At 47.2% G+C, this 19,860-nt stretch overlaps 1 long non-coding RNA gene across 1 annotated transcript; it reads right to left on the reverse strand.

The window, feature by feature from the left end:
- Positions 1–1,395: 1,395 nt before the first annotated feature.
- LOC116741183 lies at positions 1,396–18,780 on the reverse strand. Its single transcript, XR_004346068.1, has 4 exons — positions 18,718–18,780; positions 2,407–2,630; positions 1,986–2,040; positions 1,396–1,887 (listed from the first exon to the last, which is right to left on the reverse strand). It is a non-coding gene; the product is annotated as an uncharacterized LOC116741183 (long non-coding RNA).
- Between the last annotated feature and the right edge of the window lie 1,080 nt (positions 18,781–19,860).

The following is a 19,860-nucleotide window of genomic DNA, read 5'->3' on the forward strand; positions in this document are numbered from 1 at the left end:
GTGACTCAGTTACATGTATATATATTCTTTCCCATTGTGGTTTATCACAGGGTATTGAATATAGTTCCCTGTGCTCTACAGCTGGACCTTGTTCTTTATCCATCCCATATACAATAGTTTGCCTCTGCTCATCCCAAACTCCCAATTCTTCCTCCCCACCCCTCCACCCCCTTGGCAACCACAAATCCATCCTGTGTCTGTAACTCTGTTTCTGTTTCGTAGATACGTTCATTTGCGTTGTAATTTAGATTCCACATATAATACAACGGGCTCTTTCCAAATGACTTCTCAGCTGGGATGCTGCACAGCTGTCAGCCCAGACCCTGAATCCGGGAATGGTCAGAGTCAGAACTGAGTGCCCATGAGCGGGACACAGGTGTAGTCCGAGGTTTGGGAAGCAGCCATTGGTTATGGGTGGATGTTGGGGGCGGTGGCTGAAGCCCACCAGTGGACACCAGTCCCCAGCAGGAGGGTCCTGGAGGCGGCAGTCTAGGCCAGAAGCCAAGGTCAGTCATTCCGATAGCCTGCGTGGGTCTGACGGCTGAGCTAATGAATTGTGCAGAACTCCATTCTCATACTGAATGGGTTTTGTTACACTGTCAACCCTGCCTGAGAACTTCACCCAGGCTCATCTGAAAGGGACCTGACGTGGGGGCAGCAAAGGACTTGTGCTGAAATCCTTCCAAGTGTGACCTCTACACTGACCACTGGCACATCTTCTCTGTCATCCACCTCGAATCCCCATCGGGGTTTGTTGTTTGTTTTTAATCCAAGTCTTTACCCTGCCAAGCACTAGGGAAAAGTAGGATTCACCCAGTTAAGAGCTGACAAGAAGGAGTCCCTACATGTGGGCTTGTGACCCTGCAGCCCAGAAGGGCTCACACTCCCCTGGGTCTCCCACGTGCCCACTGAGCCCTGAGGTGGGAGACCAGACCCCAGGGCTGGAAGAACCTTGTTTGGCTCAGAGTCTGAGCAGAGTCCTCTGCGCTGGGGAAGACTTCACACTGAACCACTGCATCTTGTGACTCACAGTACCAGAGGCTGCTCTTAAGAAAGGAAATGATGACGCTTCCAGCCCTCAGAGGAGATCTGCGGTCGCTGTAATCAGAGTAATACTCTGTTCTATTTCAGTGACACAGGGTCACATTTTCCTTTAAACTGAGAAAAGTCACGTCAGGCGTAATCATACCACCTCCCTCCCTCTCTTTCCCATTCTGCCTTCCTTCGCTCCCCGACACGCTCCTCTACCCTTTCCTCTATTTTTACGGATGTGAAATTCACATAACACGCAACGAACCATTTTAAAGGGTATGACTCAGGGGCATTTCGTGCATTCACTGCTGTGTGACCATCATTCTTCTCTGGTTTCAAACCCTTTTCATCACCCCAGAGCGCCCCACAGGCAGTGAGGGGTCACTCCTGTTTCCCCTTCCCCCAGGCCCTGGCAGAAACCACTAACCTGCTTTCTGGACATTTCATATAAAAGGAAGCATACAATATGGGACCCTTTTTTGTCTGGTATCTTTCACTTAATTTTCTATGTTCCAGGTTCATCCAAGTTGTCCAGTATAACAGTACTTCATTCCTTTCTGTGACTGAATAACATTCCATTGTGTGGATATGTCACAACTTGTTTATCTAGTCGTCTATTGATGGGCATTTGGGTGGTTTCCACCTTTTCCCTATTATGAATAATGCTGCTATAAACATTCGTGCACAAGTGTCTGTGTAGACATGCTTTCCTTTCTCTGGGGTGTACACCTAGGAGTAGAATTGCGGGGTCATATAACGCCATGCTTAACATTTTAAGAAACTGCAAAACTGTTTTCCAAAGCGGCTGCACCCGTTTGCATTCCCACTAGCAGAACAGGAGGGTAACTCTTTCATCTGATGAAACAAAACAAAATTAAACCAATTTGCTCATCGTAAAACACTGAGTCCGCTAAGGACATTTAAATAACCAACCACCTTTTGCAATGACTCACCAAGTGTGGAAAGGTAAGCCTGAAACAAATTCACGCAGCTGGTCCACAGCTTTCCCTGAAAGGCAGAACAAGATGCTTTAGAGGGAAAAGACTGCGCACAAGTTGTTTCTCATCGCGTGCCGGCTCCCTGGTCAGCTGCTCTTCTCCACATTTTATTCTGGCCCATCAGCAGGTCAGCTTAGCTGGACGCCCACTGAGCAGAGAACACTCAGCTCGCCAGCTGGTGGGAAGACACATGGGAAAAGATGCCGGAGGTATTCAAGGAGCATATGATAATGCAGACAAGTCTGAACTGACAAGACAAGGGACAGCGTTTTAGAGCTGGCAAGGACTGTGAGATCTCAACTCAAAGTCAGGCACAAGGCTGGAGTTGAGGAGACTGAGCCCTGTCCCCCAACACCCCCCAGGTTCATGGACTTACACCTGGCCAGTCAGCGGCAGGGGATGAGAAGTCAGGCCCTCCACGGTGAGAGCAGCCCCGGTTCACTTTGCCAGGGTTCCCGGGCTTGTCCCACGACGCAAGATGAGGAGGTTGGAAAATGCAGATCCCTCAGTCCCGCCCAGACCAACTGGACCTGGCTCTCTCAGAAGGAGATCTGTGCTTTTAATGGTTCTGATCAGGAAGCTTGGGGAACACGTCACCAACTGCAAATAAAACGATAAGGCCGATTTAGCAGCACCAAAAGTGCCTAGTTTGTGATTTTCGTGTTGATATCGCCTTGCGTTTGAGTGAAAATTGGAAGTTATTATGTTTATTTGATGTGTGGTTTCTGTTCGAGTCTGCCTTAGGCTCTGACGGTCTGACGTTTAGTCAGTCTACGGCATGCGCGCACGGGCACACACACGCGTGTACACGCATGCACACACACACACACACACAGAATGGAGGGTTACCCCACCTCTTTTAACCCAGATTATAACAACTAACCTCACTGCTCCGTACCTTGCTTTGAAAACAAAACTTTAAGTCCCTCATCTAAATCTGATAATAATTACTGAGAAAAATCCTGCATAGTAGGTTTTTAAATCCTGGTTTCACAGATGAAGAAACTGAGATTCTACAGGTCTCAGTTACTTGCTTAAAGTCACGAAACCAGTTACTGGTTCAACTGTGCCTCCCCACCCTCAAAGGTTATGTGGGTGTTCTAACACCCAGTAGCTCAGAAGGTGATCTTATTTGGAGACAGGGTCTTTACAGAAGTAGTCAAGTTAAAATGAGGTCATTAGGGTCTTATAAAGTGGGGAAATTTAGACACAGATACCCACACAGGGAGAACACCACACGAAGGTGAAGGCAGACATCAGGGTGATGTGTCTACGAGCCAAAGAACGCCAAAGACTGCCAGCAAACCACCGGAAGCTAAGGCACAGCCTGGGACAGACTGTTGCTCACAGCCGAGAAGGAGCTAACCCTCACAACACCTAGATCTTGGACTTCTACCCTCAGAACGGTGAGACAATATGTTTCTATTGTTTTAAGCCACCCAGGCTGTGATCTTTTTTTTAATTGCTTTTTTTTTTGTAATTTTATTTTATTTATTTATTTTGGCTGCGTTGGGTCTTGGTTGCTGTGCACGGGCTTTCTCTAGTTGCGGCAAGCAGGAGCTACTCTTCCTTGCGTTGCGCGGGCTTCTCATTGCGGTGGCTTCTCTTGTTGCGGAGCTCGAGCTCTAGGCGTGCGGGCTTCAGTAGTTGCGGCACGCAGGCTCAGCAGTTGTGGCTCGCAGGCTCAGTAGTTGTGGCGCACGGGCTTAGTTGCTCCACGGCATGTGGGATCTTCCTGGACCAGGGCTCGAACCCGTGTCCCCTGCATTGGCAGGCGGATTCTTAACCACTGTGCCACCAGGGAAGCCCCGGCTATGGTCTTTTGATGGCAGCCCCAGCAAACTAATACTCCAAAGAGAGGCAAACCTGGGTCTCTCCACATCTGACTAGAGCGTGCATGACCAACTCAAGAAGCCCGGAGTGTAGCGGGGACAGACGTAAGCAAAAGCACCCGGCAGTTCTATGACAGCTCTGTGCAAAGCCCACGGGAGCACAGGGTAGGCATGTGGGGATAGGAGGCAGGGGTTTTAGAGGCAACTTCCAGCAGGTGGAGTCCAGATGTGGCCTGTGTCAGTTCCAGGGCTATGATCTAGAATGCCGTGCAGCAAGCACACGTTGAGGGCTCATGGATCTCACCATACACACATGGGTCAGCGGTCCCATGGACAGTGGAAAGAGAGGCCTCTAGGAGGCAAACACACAGTGTTCTAGCTCCGTTCTGTCTTTGGACAAGCCACATAGTCTCCAGGGCCTTGGTTATTCCAGCTATAAAACTGAGAACATCATACCTTCCTACCCTAATGGACCAGATGCCCACTTAAGGTCCACTTATGAGGTTTATGTCTGGGAGAGGGTGGCCTGCGAGTAGGGCAGTGGTTCCCAAACTTGGTTCAGTCTGGGGAACTATACAGATTCCAGGCTTCCCTCTCCCAGAGCCTCCGATTCAGAGGTACTACCACAGAATGTACATGAAACAAATGCTCTCCATGCGATCCCAGTGGGCTGCCAGCTGCGGGCACCACTGGGTTAGTGAACACTGCTGTGTAAAACGGGGCCAGCCAAGGTTCAGATATGAGACGAGGCATTTGGAGATGCTGTCATCTAACCTGTAGAGTACTGAGCTAAAGTTGACATCGGAACACAAATGTCAAGTGTGTGGTGATGTCCAAGGCTAGCTCCTCATGAGGAAATGAACGCACTCGGTAGGAGTGAAATGATCCTTGTGTGTGTACCCAAACACGCACATGTGCACAAACACGTGTGTATATATATATATATATATATATATATATATATATATATATATACATACACACGCATACATACCTTGTGCAGTCGAAGGGCCGTGCTACAAAGGAATCTGAGAGTTACCATGAGCAGGTCTGGGGAGATGATGAGAGCTCTGTCGGGGTGGGTGGGGAGGTGGGAAAGGGCTGGGCTGTAACTGCAGGATCCACACCCAGAGCATGAGTTAAAATAAACATTGCTGTACCAGAGCCAGGGAAAATTCAGGGCCTGGGGATGCTAGCAGCGTGAGGGCTGCAAAAGCAGAATCCAGTGAAAGATGTTTAGGAAGATTTTTGTCACCATGAAATGACATGCCAGGCCTGGTGGCTACTTGAGGGGAGTCACGGGGTCAGAGAAGAGGGTCTGATAAGGAGCCCTGCGGAGGCGCATCTGAATGGGGGCCGGGGAGACCTGAGGCAGGTAAATGGGGAGACTGGGTGATTGGGGATGGTGCGGTGGAGAGTGTTGACCTAGAAGTCGGAGTCTGAGGCTGGGCTGGTTGTATAGGGATGTGTTAACAGGGACTGGAAGAAACATTCTGAAGTTTTAATCAAGGGGAAGGAGTGTTTAACATTGTCAGATACAACAGACACACTTAATTTAAAGAAGCTTGTTCTGGGACTTCCCTGCTGGTCCAGGGGTTAAGACTCCGAGCTTCCACTGCAGAGGGCGCGATCCCAAGTCGGGGAACTAAGATCCCACATGCTGCACGGCGTGGCCGAAAAAGAAAGAAAACTAAATAAGCTTGTTTGGGCGTTAACTGACTTGCTAACTCGATCACTAGCAGTCTATCGCATTCACCAAGTAACATATAGGAGTTACAGGAAAGTAGATTTGGGGCTCAATATAAAGGATATCAAACGAAAATATACTCCAAAATAACTCTTTATAAATAGAACCAGCTGACTGATCCCTTCTGGCTGGGGCCTGCCTAGGTTAGGAGTCTGGGGAGCAGAGCTGGGCTGGGCAGTGAATTTACTCTAAGTCATCCAAGTGAGAAAAACCAAGATGTGAACACAGCCTGTAACCTCTGGAGCATTTAACCTTGAAATGTCAGATGACGGAAGCAAGGTTCAGACTTCAAGTCCTAGGGTTCAAGGCAGGTCAGGTCAAAGCAGCACTGGAACCAGGTGGGAAAGCCCAGAGCTGGAAGCCGACCTGAGTCTGGAGCAGAGCAAGATCCAAGGCAGAAGGTCCCAGGTAATCGCCAGCTGGACACGTGCTGTGTGTGATTGGTGGGTAAAAGAAGCTTACGTGTCCTGGCAGGATGGCTACATAATTTGTGAGGCCCAGTGTGAAATGAAAATGCAGGGTTGGGCTTCCCTGGCGGCACAGTGGTTAAGGATCCGCCTGCCGATGCAGGGGACACGGGTTCGAGCCCTGGTCCGGGAAGATCCCACATGCCGCGGAGCAACTAGGCCCGTGAGCCACTGAGCCCGCGCGTCTGGAGCCTGTGCTCCGCAACAAGAGAGGCTGCGACAGTGAGAGGCCCGCGCACCGCGATGAAGAGTGGCCCCCGCTCACCACAACTAGAGAAAGCCCACGCACAGAAACGAAGACCCAACACAGCCAAAAATAAATAAATAAATAAATAAAATTTAAAAACATTAAAAAAGAAAGAAAATGCAGGGTTTCCTTGCTGAAAAACCAAGAATTTCAAGACAGCAAGAGCAGAGCATTAAACCAAGTGCAGGGCCCTTCTGAGTGCGGGTCCTGTGCAACTGTACAGGCCGCTCACCCATGAAGCTGGCCCTGGGCGTGGGTTAGGTGTGGAAGGAAGGCAGTGAGCCCCTGGCTGTGCGTGTTGCAGCTAAGCCCGCAGTGGCAATGCCTGTGCTGGACAAAGCAGCCCAGAGAATGCCCACTAAAGCCATTCCAATGCTAACAGTCTCATCCTACCAGGTAAAAACACCCTGGGAGTCTGTAGATGGTGTCATGTGTTCCAGACAAGTCAGCCAAAAAGGCAAAGCCAAGGTCCCTCAAGGCCCATGTCTAACAATCCAATTGCAGGCTCCAACCCATGTCATTTTCTGCAGCCTGTCCCAGTCAAAGACTACAGCTCGGCTGTAATTGAAACAGGAGAACAAGTACAGTAGCAACGGTTCAAATAGCCCTGGGCAGGTTGGGTTCAGCTCACTGCAGTCATGACTTTCCTAACGTTTTCAATAAATTCTTGGTGCCAGAGATCAAAGGCCTCTCATTCTTTTTGAAGGGTCTATATCCTTTCTGTCACGCACAGTGATGCTGACAGGTGGGAAGAGCAAAAGTGACAATGAGGTAATTGGATTCACGCTCTGATGTTGTAACACTCCTGCCTGAGCATAGATCATGGGGGAAAGTACATTCAATGTTCAATCACACTCGGGAATCTAAGCAAACTATTATCCCTTCTCCTCCTGGAGGAAAAAAGATCTGAAATGTTGAGGTTAGCAGCCCGCAGATATAACTTAGAGGTCACACTTAGAAGTCAGTCTTTTAGCCATATGTGTGTAGACACACACACACACACACACATATGTGTATATATATATATATATATATATCTGCATGTATGTGTTTATGCATATGTATACATGTATATATGGGTATATGTTTGTATATATGTAGATGCATGTATATATATTTATAAATATATACATGTGAACATATATTTATATTTCATATATGAAACAGTGACAAGAGGTATGGCTATGAAACAGCTTCAGTCAGTAATATGTATTTCAGGGAAAAATAATATATTAAAGATGCTATAAACCCAGTTCTGAGAAAATTCTCACTTATATGGGGAAAACTGATTTCTCCCATGTCTGCCAGCAGCTGGGGTTGAAATCACCTAAGTGCAGGTCTCAAGCTTACTCCTTGCCGCCTGGATTTGCCAAGCCATGGGGTTCGTAAAGCATGTTTCTTTCTCATGCAAAGAGCCAGGATCTCAAAGGTTAGGTGGAAGACCACCAACTGGTGAAAAACCACCTCAAAAGATTTTTGAGGCCAAGCTGTCTCGAAGCGCTGCACCGACAGAGTTATAACTTAGTTTTATTTATGCTCTGGTGGTATTTTGACTCCAGAATAAGGACCGGGTGTCTTCACAGTCCATTTTCTGCATAGGTCTGATGATGCACGGTTTAGACAAATCAGATACTGAAACAGAAAGCTGAAGAGCATGAAAGGGATCTTCCAGGGGTTTCCTTGTATTAAACAGAGGGTTGGGACTTCCCTGGTGGCGTAGTGGTTAAGAATCCGCCTGCCAATTCAGGGGACACGGGTTCGAGCCCTGGTCCGGGAAGATCCCACATGCCACGGAGCAACTAAGCCCGTGTGCCACAACTACTGAGCCTGCACTCTAGAGCCCGCGAGCCACAACTACTGAGCCCACGTGCCGCAACTACTGAAGCCCGCTCACCTAGAGCCTGTGCTCCGCAGCAAGAGAAGCCACCGCAATGAGAAGCCCATGCACTGCAACGAAGAGCAGGCCCCGCTCACCGCAACTAGTGAAAGCCTGCGTGCAGCAACGAAGACCCAACGCAGCCAAAAATTAAAAAAAAAAACAGAGGGTTACTCTACAGATAGCAGTATTAATGGTTTTCATAGATATAGCAGCAGTATTTCAGGCCATTTATTATTTTTACTTTAACAATTTGTCAAAGATGTCGATGTGTAAAGAGAAAGACTGAGGGAAACTGCACACACATTTATTTTACTTCACACCAACTGGACACCATTTGGTTTGGTCCTTGTGGCCATAGTTTACAGGTGGCACTCTTTACCAAGAAAGAGGGACTGAAGTTACAGCTATTTTAGGAGAAAATAATTCTTTTTCTAGATAGTCTTAACAAGCAAAGCCTACAAAGTCATGGTATGCATAACTGCATGTTTAAAATGATGCTAGAATAAGAGAAAATCAAGACAGAAAAAAATATGAAGACACATTAAACTTAATTATTGTTTTTCCTGAAAATCAGTCTAGCTGTTTTCATTTCACTCTTCGACTCTGAACTCAATGAAGAAGGCAGTGTTGTTTCCATGTTTGTAAAGTGGTGACTGTTGCTTGCAAAATGGGGCCCTGTTCTCTAAGAGCCTGTAACAGACGACCTCCAAAGGGATGGAAGAATAAATTAACGATGGGGTGGTAAATGCTGGAACAAGAGAATGCTGATAGTTGCACAACACTGTGAATGTACTTAATGCCACTGAACTGCACACCTTCAAATGGTTACAGTGGTCATTTTTATCTTGTGGGTATTTTCTCATAATAAAAAAGTAATCAATGCACCTCCATCAGACACTGATTCAGAAATGAAAATTCAGAAATGAAAAAAGAATCAAAAGCTCAAAGCTGCCCAAGTCCATTATCACATGAGTCTATATACCGTAGTTCATAGATACACAAATGTTATGAGCAAAATCACATCTACTCAAGGAGAAAGAACCGCCGCATACATTGTGGTGAGCCTATCAGGCTGGCATTACATCTGACATCAAATTAGAATAAAAAATCGAAAACAATGACGAGACATTATCAAAAGGAAATCCCCTAGACTGGCAAAGGGATCTGTAGGGGTTGGCAAACCCGTGGCCCCTGGGCTGAATCAAGTCCCATTGCCTGTTTTGGTGTTGCCTGGGAGTTAAGAATGGTTTTCACATTTTCCAGTGGTTGAGAAAAAAAGCAAGAGAAGAGTACTGTTTCATGACACATGAGCATGAAATGAAATACACATTTCAGTGCCCCTAAATAAACCTTTACTGGAACACAGGCCACCCCCGCACCATTCCTTTAGGTACTGTACATGGTGCTTTCGAGCCGTAATGGCAGATGTCAGTAATGGCGACAGAGACCATATGGCCTGTAAAGCCAAAAATATTTTCTACATGACCCTTTGAGCCATTTGCCGGCCCTTGCTCTGGAAGGTGGACAGTACTTCTAGATGAAGGTGGGCCACCCCGGAGGGGACCCACCTCAGGGCCAGACTGGGGGACCCCTTCTTAAAAAAGCCACCCTGCAGAGAAATGTTCATCAAAAGGGGGAATCCAGTTCAGCACCCTAGAAGGGCCTGCTCCATGGGGCTGCAAGGCCAGAGGCATAGCGGATGCTCGGAGAGGATGGGGCCACCGTGGTATCAACAGCCTCACCTGCCCTGTGCTCCAACACACCCTCACCTGCATTTCTTTTTTTTTTTTGAAGTCAAGTTGACTTACAATGTTGTGTTAATTTCTGAGGTACAAAGTGATTCAGTTATACACATATATACAGTTTTTTATATTCTTTTCCATTATGGTTTATCACAGGATATTGAATATAGTTCCCTGTGCTATACAGTAGGACCTTGCTGTTTATCCATCCTATATATAATAGTTTGCATCTGCTAATCCCAAACTCCCAATCCATCCCTCTCCCTCTTCCCCTCCCACAAGTCTTTTCTCTATGTCTGTGAGTCTGTTTTTTTTTCATAGATAGATTCATTTGTGCCATATATTAGATTCCACGTATAAGTCATATCATATGGTATTTGTCTTTCTCTGTCTGGCTTACTTCACTTAGTATGATAATCTCTAGGTCCATCCATGTTGCTGCATGCACTTTTTCTTTTCTTTTCTTTTTTTGTTTTTTTGGTGCACTGTGCAGCTTTCAGGATCTTAGTTCCCCGACCAGGGATTGAACCTGGGGCCGTGGCAATGAAAGCACCAACTCCTAACCACTGGACTGCCAGGGAATTCCCACACCCTCACCCACATTATCTGCTTCCTGCTTTCTTCCCTTTCAAAGCTTCTGTACATGTGTGATAGTCAACATCCCAGGTATAGCAGCCTTAGGAGGAGGAGGGATGGAAGCATAGCTGAGGACCTAGTTGGTGCCCAATATTTAAATATTAGCTCTTTGAATCTTCCCCACAACTCTCCTAGAAAGTGGGCATTATTAGCCCCACTTTGCAAATAATATTAGCTACTATCCCCGCCCTTTTTTTTCCTGAGTGATTGCCATGGTCCCTGGCATTATTCTATGAGCTGTATATAAATTAAATCATTTCATCCTCAGAACAACTCTACGTATAAGTACAAGTATTATACTCATTTTACAACTGAGATCATTGAGGTCAAGGTATATTAAGTAATTTGCCCAGAGTCGCTCAAAAAGAAAACACAGGGTCAGGATTTGGACCCAGGTACCCTGGCATGGAGCTAGGGCCTGAACCGTTCAGCTGGGCCGTCTGCCACTGCAAAAGTGCCAAGAGGTTCTGGATTTTGCTAAGGAAACACAGATGGTAACAGCAGAGCAGGTGGCATTTCAGTTCTTTCTACCGCTTCTTAACTGATCGTAACCCAAGACATGGGAAACCAGAAAACGGCCTTCGTTTGTCAAGAGACCACTACGTTTTACGATTCTAAATCTCCTCTTCCGATGCCTAGCAATGGGGACAGCTGTCGCGGTACTCTTCTTAAAGCAGAACTTGACTGGTAATAAAGTGAAAACCTGTCCTTTTTCTGATCAGGTTGACCTTCCTGATCTGAATTGGAATACAGGCTTTTCAACCAGATCTTTTCAGAACCGAGATTGATTTGCTGAAGGAGAAAAAGAAGAATATCAACTCTGTTACTGTTGTACATAAGACAATGACTACAAGAAGACCAACTTTCTCTGATAGATGAAGTTTATCCAGAGACAGAGAACTTCTTTGGCTCCAAACAGGCTAAGAAGGCTGAAGGAATCTTCGAGGGAAATTTTCTGTGTATGGGACGTCCCTGGTGGCACAGTTAAGAATCCACCTGCCAATGCAGGGGACACAGGTTCGAGCCCCGGTCCGGGAAGATCCCACATGCCGCGGAGCAACAAAGCCCGTGCGCCACAACTACTGAGCCTGCGCTCTAGAGCCCACGAGCCACAACTCCTGAACCCACGCGCCACAGCTACTGAAGCCGGAGCGCCTAGAGCCTGTGCTCCGCAACAAGAGAAGCCACCCAACGAGAAGCCCGTTCACCGCAACGCTTTATAAAAAAAAAAAAAAAAAAAAGTTCGCTGAGGACACCAGCTCAGCACAATGGGTTCCTGCAACTCGTGTCTGCCTAAAATGGATTGCAGCTTGTCAGCAGCTCCTTGGAAGAACCACACGCCTTGGAATGATGGGGAAGACCAGATGCAAAATGCCAGCACGCAGAAGGAAACTTTGTTTCTTGTTTCTGGAAGCGTCAGGGGGGTTGACTCAGCAGGTTAAAGACAGGCTGGCCCCGCAGGTGTCTCCTCCCTGGTTAACAGCACCTCCTCCCCTCCCACCCTGTTCCCACCTGGCACCTGCAGCGGAGACTGAGACGCCCCAGGGCCTTGCCTGGGACAGTGAAGCAGAGAATGAATCGTCAGAGGCATTTTGCAGGTGCAGAAATGCTACCCGGATGCAAACAGGAATATACCGCTAAGGTGACAAGAATGTTGGTGTGAATAACATCCAGGGGGACCCTGCGGTTTGCATTTCTAAAGTGAAAATAAAAGATCAGAAGCCAACAAGGTGGCAATGAGATCCTGTTATGTGCATAAGAGCTGGTATTCATTTCAGCCGGCTGCACTACAAAAAGATGTGAGAGCTACTTTTTGTTTTAAGCTTCAATCATATTCCTTCCACCCTTGTTTCGATTTTGCCAACACTTACTGAACAGCTAATCTGAAACAAGTCCTGTGCCAGCTTCTGGGAGAACAGGATGAATTAGGCACAGTCCCTGACCACAAGGAGTTCAAATCTAGCATCTCCTGCAGACCTCTGAGGGGTCAACCCCGAGTGTTGTACTTGCTGAGTTGTGCTTTTGAGGGGAGAAGCACAGCAGGCTGGGACTCACAGCTGCCACCCCACAGTCCCAGGGTCCCCCTCTGTCCTCTGTTCCCCACCACACTGAGGGTGGAACAGTTTGCACAGCTCTGTAATCTCAGCCACAAAGAGCAGCCCCACCCTTTGTCCCGGTGAAACTCTAGGTTGACCTGTAACTATGGCCACACTGCAACCCGGTGCCATCTGATAAGGACAGAATTCAAAACAGCGCTCACAATTCCTGCCAGCATCAGGCATGAACATCGGCCAACCTACTCGGTCTGGGCTGAGCATCGTGTGCAGGACCCGTGAAATGAAAAGTGGAGGCGAGAACTCAGCCGCCACCTAGAACAAGATGACACGCACTCACACGCACACTGGCATCCGCACGCCCTCTCCCCGGTGCTTTGACCCAAGCACTTAAGTGATTCCATCCCCAATTTCTAGAAAGAGGAGGCAGTGCTGAGCACAGTGCTTTGAAAAATAAACATGAGCAATTCAATAGCTTTGCAGAGAGGAGATCAACAGGGCAGGGCTGGCTTTCCTCTGGTTCTTGCACAGGGACACGCCCAGCTGGAGTTTGTACAAGAGTGATCTCCAGCCCCTGATCCTGGGAGCTGACTGGGAAGGTGTTTAGAAAGTGAAAGCTGCAGGCATCATTTGGCAGAAATGACTGGAACCCAGCCCGTCTTATATCAGCTGTGTTCCAAACACACAGAGAGATGTTCTGAAACTAAGCTAGTTTGGCAATCATTTTAGGGTAGCAAAAGAGAAGGAGGCTGGTTACTAAGAACTTCCCAGAATGCCTGGTGGTCTAGGCCTTGCCATGAGGGCTTTCTGTGCATTGTCTCATGGAATCCTCACCACCACCTTCTGAAGTGATTACTGTTAACATTTCCATTTCACAGAAGGGGAAACCGAGCTTTAGCGAGGTTAAGCCCTTTGCCTAAACGTCACGTATCCCTGCCTCGTGCTTGCCCACCTCCTCCTGCCAGCAGGATTGCCCCTGCTGTTCCCCTGAAGTGGCAGAGGGTGAAGCACAGACCGCCCAGAGGGTCCTAGCCCCGCCCAGAAAGGCCTAGCCCCGCCCAGAGAGCCCTGGCTCCGGCATGCAAGGAGGAGGGCAAAGTGCATTCACGTCTTTGTACTTGGCAACAAAATCTCCCTTCCCCGTTCTTTTCGGACATCGGGTGCATTCAGCTGAGATAACCCTACCCCTCCGTTCCTGGGTGCAAGTTTGAGAGGAACAGGATATCTATAGTTTCGTATTATCTCCCCACAGATTAAGACTAACATCATGTGCTTCTTGGTGTGACGCACTAAGATACGGTTATGAAGCATTTCTGCCAAAACACATCATCTGAACCTCATCATGAGGAACAAGTGAGACAGGCCCAGATGAGGGGCACTCTGCAAACTCTGCAGGAAATGACAGGAGAGACAGAGCCAGGCTGAGCGGCTGTAAGGTGACCCGGTCACCGCAAGCATCACTGGATTCTGGAACAGGGAAGAGCAATTTCTCTAAAGGCCATTACTGGGTCAGTTGGTGAAATCTGAATATGGTGTGTACATTAGATCCTATATTGTATTAATGATAAATTTCCTGACTGCGACGATTGTATTGTGGTTGTATAAGAGAATGTCCTTGTTCTCAGAGGCAAAGGGCAAACTAATACGATTTAACTCTCAGATAATTTAGGAACAATAACAATAATGATAGCATGTACAGATAGAGAGAAACAAAAAGATAAAGCAAATGTGGCAAAATATTAACAATCAGTGGATCTGTGCCATTTGCAACAAGATGGATGAAACTAGAGGGTATTATGCTTAAGTCAGACAGAGAAAGACAAATACTCTATGTTATCACATATATGGAAACTAAAAAATAAAACAAATGAATAATTATAACAAAATCAGACTTACAGATGGAGAAAACAAACTAGTGGTTACCAGTGGGGAGAGGGAAGTGGGGAGGGGCAAGATAGAGGTAGGGGATTAAGGGATATAAACTACTATGTATAAAATAGATAAGCAACAAGGGTATATTGTACAGTATAGGGAAATACAACCATTATTTTGTAGTAACTTAAAAAAAAGAGAAAAATACACCAAAACATTAAGAGTGAAATTGGCTTATGTTTTTGTCTTTTGCTCTTCCTATCAGTGCTAAAAAGTAAAAAAGTAACAATAATAAAGAATAAAAAAGCTAATAATAGAGGGAAAAAAACATAGTATCTTGTAGAACCCATAAGGTGGTTGCTCTTAAAATCCACTAACTGTGTAGGTGGCTGAGAGCAATTAAACAGAAATGAATGACTACAGAAGAGAAAGCAGGTTTGGGGCAGGGAAGTCATTAAGTGCAAAACCCACACAGAGCGCCATGCACATGCCCTAGGAAGACCAGAAACCACTACAGAACATTCTGGAGTTCTTCTAACCTCCTTCCATTTCTAGGTCCTTTCCTGGATTTCACAGTAAATATCCACAGCCAGAACCATCACCGACATGGAATCCCAAAGGGAGACAATTATCCAACAAGCAAAATAGATGGCTCATTCACTTTCGGGTCCTGTCTGTACTGACAGAAGCCACTGGGTGAGAGGTAAGAGTGCTTGACTCTGCCTGTCTGTCTGTCTGTCTCTCTCTCTCCACACACACACACACACACCCCATCACACCGTCACACCGTCACATCATCCAGGGTTCTCCTGGTCTGAATCCCCATAGGCACGGATGTAACAGCACGGTGCTCTCTGCCTGACATGCTAACCACCCGCTACCCTGAGAAGCTCTTCTGTTGGGAATGATACAGTTCCCACAAGTCCCTGTGACAACCACCCCAGAGGTGAGAACAGGAACTCTGCTGTTTCAAGGCGGATAGGCTCAAAGGGCTATCTTTGACCACAGTTGTTCCTTGAGGGATAGAAAAAGCTTAAGTTGGAGGTTATTTATAGAGAGAGAATATTAACAACCCAAAAGTGAATTAGCAATCTGGAAGTCAAAGCTTGGCGAAAGTGATGACCAATAGCTCGCGGCTGGGGAAATTAGATCAAGATATCCACACCTTGAAAGAGGAAAGAGTTGGAAAATCTGAAAACAGTTTCTTGTGGCCCATCAACCAAAACTAGTCCAAACATGATGAGGAACAGGTCAAAGGAAATGAACTCAGGAATTTGGGCCTTTTGGAGGCAACCGACTTAGCTAACTGGAACTGGTTCCTGTTTCCCCTTGGAGCCTGGCAAGGCTGAAGGCGGTGAGTTTCCCACCCAGCCTGCTGGTGCAGCACAGGGGCCAAGCTGGATGGGCCTGGCTGGGGGGGAGCAAAGGGGCTCATATATCCTGCAGAGACGACAAAATTTTGGAAGGGAGGCTTCAGGTGATGAAAGTTTCGAAGCACATGAATGCAGGTTTAAATATTTCTCTCTCTCTGTTTTTTTATTGAAGTATAGTTATTTACAATGTTGTGTTAATTTCTGCTATACAGCAAAGTGACTCAGTTACACAGATGTATTCTTTTTCATGTTCTTTTCCATTATGGTTTATCCCAGGAAATTGAATATAGTTCCCTGTGCTACACAGTAGGACCCTGTTGTTTATTCATTCTACATGTAATAGTTTGTATCTACTAACCCCAAACTCCCAGTCCACGGTTTAAAAGAAGGTTTAAATTATTTTTAGGTGGCTGCCAGTGAAATGTTAAATGTCCTCTGGGACTTGATGTAATTCTCTTTAGTTTAAATCTCACATTATATCCTTGCTGTCCTTTGCCTCCACACTGCCCATTAACTGTGACCTCAACCCAGCCCAAGTTCTTAAGATCATTAAGGTGGACAAACTCATATAAACATCCCGACCAGAGTGAGTAACCGCAGGCCCACCTTCCGAAGGTGCCATTATATATTTATATGAAACGTACAATAACAACCCTTGTGTGTTATTGACCTGCCTGTGTTGAAAGAGAATGTTTTGTTGAGGGGGCTGAGTGCCTGGAAGGAAGTTGCTCAATCTAAGTGAAAACCAAACCATGGCTTTTGTTTCCTCGGGAAATTTGCAGTAACTACTTCTCTATAATTAGTGAGCATGGGTTTGACCAAAGCCGTCACCCAGACCCCGCCTAGCATGTGTAGACATGAGCAGTACACAGGCTGGGGACATCACACTGGTCATCTTTGCCATCCTATAGCCATGGATGTGTTTGAGTCTTGGAAGGAACCACCCAGTCTGGGGGGTTCTCAAATTTTTTTCTAAGTTGGGGTGGGGGGGCTGGATTGGGAGTTTGGGGTTAGCAGATACAAACTATTATATATAGAATGGATAAAGAACAAGGTCCTACTGTAGAGCACAGGGAACTATATTCAATACCCTGTGATAAACCATAATGGAAAAGAATATGAAAAAGAATATATACGTATAACTGAATCACTTTGCTGTACAGCAGAAATTAACACAACATTGTAAATCGACTTTACTTCAATAAAAGAGAAAGAAAAAAAAGAAAATCAAAATTTTTTCTAAGTCTACTATGGATGGAAGGGAAGGGAGGGGAGGAGAATGGGGGAGGGGGAAGAGGAGAAAGATGAGAGTTTGGTTCATAGCAGGGTCACTTCTCTCTGTCGCAGGTTAACAGGTCCACATTCCAAAGGGGTTCCAATGTCGATAAAAGGTAATTAACAACCATAGATTAGTCTTTGCCATTTCACGGATGAGGAAATGAAAGTCCAGAGCGGATGAGGAAATGAAAGTCCAGAGCGGTTAAGTGGCTGGCCTAAGGTTGTGAGTTACAGGAAATGGCCGAGGCTTCTGACTTCAAGTCCAGGGCCCTTTCTCCCTACTGCACACCACCCAGTAACAGCAAGGACAGACCAGTGACAGGGGCTGTGGATAAGTCTCCTGACGGGCAGATTGACAGGGGATCCAGTGATCAATTCTCTATCAATTCCTACTGCACAGGCAGCACTGTGCCGACTTCTGCGAGGCACAGAAAAGGGTTTAAGTCATATCACCTTTTCCACAAGGAGCTTACTCTGTATTTTCAGAGATGTGACAGATGTTCAAAACATGTAAATATCAGTGCAAATCCAGGATGGTGGAGCGCGGAAATCACCACCGTGGGAATCAGAAGAGGGAGAGCGCTCTTCGAGGAAGCCCAGTGGGGAGGCTCCCTGGGGGAGGTGAGCCTGGCGCTGAGCCTTGGAGGAGCGCAGCCCTGGGGACCCCGTGAGGACAGTGTCAGCTGCAGAAATGGAGGGGTCATGAGGATATAAGGGAGTATCCTGGCACTGGGATTTGTTCACACTAGGAAATACCGAGAGAGAAGGCAAAGAGGCAGGAGCCAGGGGGTTGATGCGCACCCAGAACTCGGTGCCGGCAGACAGAGGGAAGATGAGGAGAGACGTTGCTCAGAGCTGCCTGGACCCATCGGCTTCTCCATCCTCTACCCTCCCACCCACTGATCTGCAAGTCACAGTAAGGCAGCATCCCGTCGACGGCCACGGCTGGGTCCTTAGATCAGACTTTTATCACCCCACCTGCTCCTGGTCCTCTCACTGCTGCTCTGGCCCCTTCTAATGGGCCCCAGAATTCTCTTGCTAAAAAGCCAATGCTGGGCTTCCCTGGTGGCGCAGTGGTTGACAGTCTGCCTGCCGATGCTGCGGACACAGGTTCATGCCTCGGTCCTGGAAGATCCCACGTGCCGCGGAGCGGCTGGGCCCGTGAGCCATGGCCGCTGAGCCTGCGCGTCCGGAGCCTGTGCTCCGCAACGGGAGAGGCCACAACAGTGAGAGGCCCGCGTACCGCCAAAAAAAAAAAAAGAAAAAAAAGCCAATGCTACCATGTCCTCACTCTGCTTTAAGACCCAAGGAACCCACTGTCTGTAGGATAAGGCCACACTCCTTTGCAGGGCAGACCAGCCCCTGCATAGTCTGACCACACCTACTTTATGGCCTCTTCCCTCCTGTATCCTTGGCCCCAGGCTGATGTCCTTACAGCCCCTTCCTGTAAACCACATGCAACGCCCTGCACAACTCTCTGAATCCTCCATGCCTTTCTGGCATAGTACCTTATTTTGTAGCTAGTCTTTGATTGTCTTCTAACTTTTCTTTGAAACTCACCTCAAATGCATCACCTCCTCCAGGAAGCCTCCCTTGCTTGATGCTCAGGTTCCTGGCCCTGAGCTCCAATAGCACATCGTTGGGCCTATTCTGTTCCCATTTATTTTTTGTTTGTTTGTTTGTTTTTTGCTTTTCCTTTTTTGGCCTCGCTGTGCACCCATGCAGGATCTTAGTTCCCTTACCAGAGATTGAACCCATGCCCCCTGCAGTGGAAGCACAGAGTCTTAACCACTGGACCACAAGGGAAGTCCCTGTCCCCATTTGTTTAAATATCTACCTCTACAAGGCAGAGCTGGGAACCCAGGGCTGATTCTCATTCTGTTCTGCCCAGGGCCTGATGTGGATCACGGTTCACAGAAAACTGCTTAATAAATGTCTGGTGAATGAATGAATAAGTGGAGGAGTATGAGAGAGGGGTAAAGAAACGAAGGCAGATTTTCAGGTTATTGGGGTTAAATGAGTAGAAGACACCATGGACAGATGTGGTACCACAAAAGGCTCGGGTTTGCCTTGCTGGGGCCACCCCCTCTGTTACTGACACCTCCATTCTCTAAGGCTGGGATTAGGGGTCCAGGAGGGGTATCTCCGGCCCCAAGCTAACTTCAGTGATCACAACAGTGGAGGTCTAACATACTTTAAGAAGATATTTTGATGCTAAAAGCCCAAACATAGCACAGTAAATCAGAAAGAAAAAATAAATTTAGCCATAATCCCATGACCTCAATACAATCACTCTTTTAAATTTTTTTTTAATTTATTCTTACTTATTTACTTTTGGCTGCGTTGGATCTTTGTTGCAGTGGGCGGGCTTCTCACTGCGGTGGCTTCTCTTGTTGTGGAGCATGGGCTCTAGGCGCGCAGGCTTCAGTAGTTATGGCACGTGGGCTCAGTAGTTGTGGCTCGCAGGCTCTAGAGCGCAGGCTCAGTAGTTGTGGTGCACGGGGCTTAGTTGCTCCGTGGCATGTGGGATATTCCCGGACCAGGGCTCGAACTCATGTCCCCTGCATTGGCAGGTGGATTCTTAACTACTGCGTCACCAGGGAAGCCCCAGTCAATTACTCTTATTTTTCACTTTCCCTTCCAGTCTTCTCCCTTATGTCTTGTGATGGTTAGTTTTAGGCATCGTCGTGACAGGGCCAAGGG

The sequence above is a fragment of the Phocoena sinus genome, chromosome 16 (genome assembly GCF_008692025.1).
Source record: "Phocoena sinus isolate mPhoSin1 chromosome 16, mPhoSin1.pri, whole genome shotgun sequence".
Classification (NCBI taxonomy): Eukaryota; Metazoa; Chordata; class Mammalia; order Artiodactyla; family Phocoenidae; genus Phocoena; species Phocoena sinus.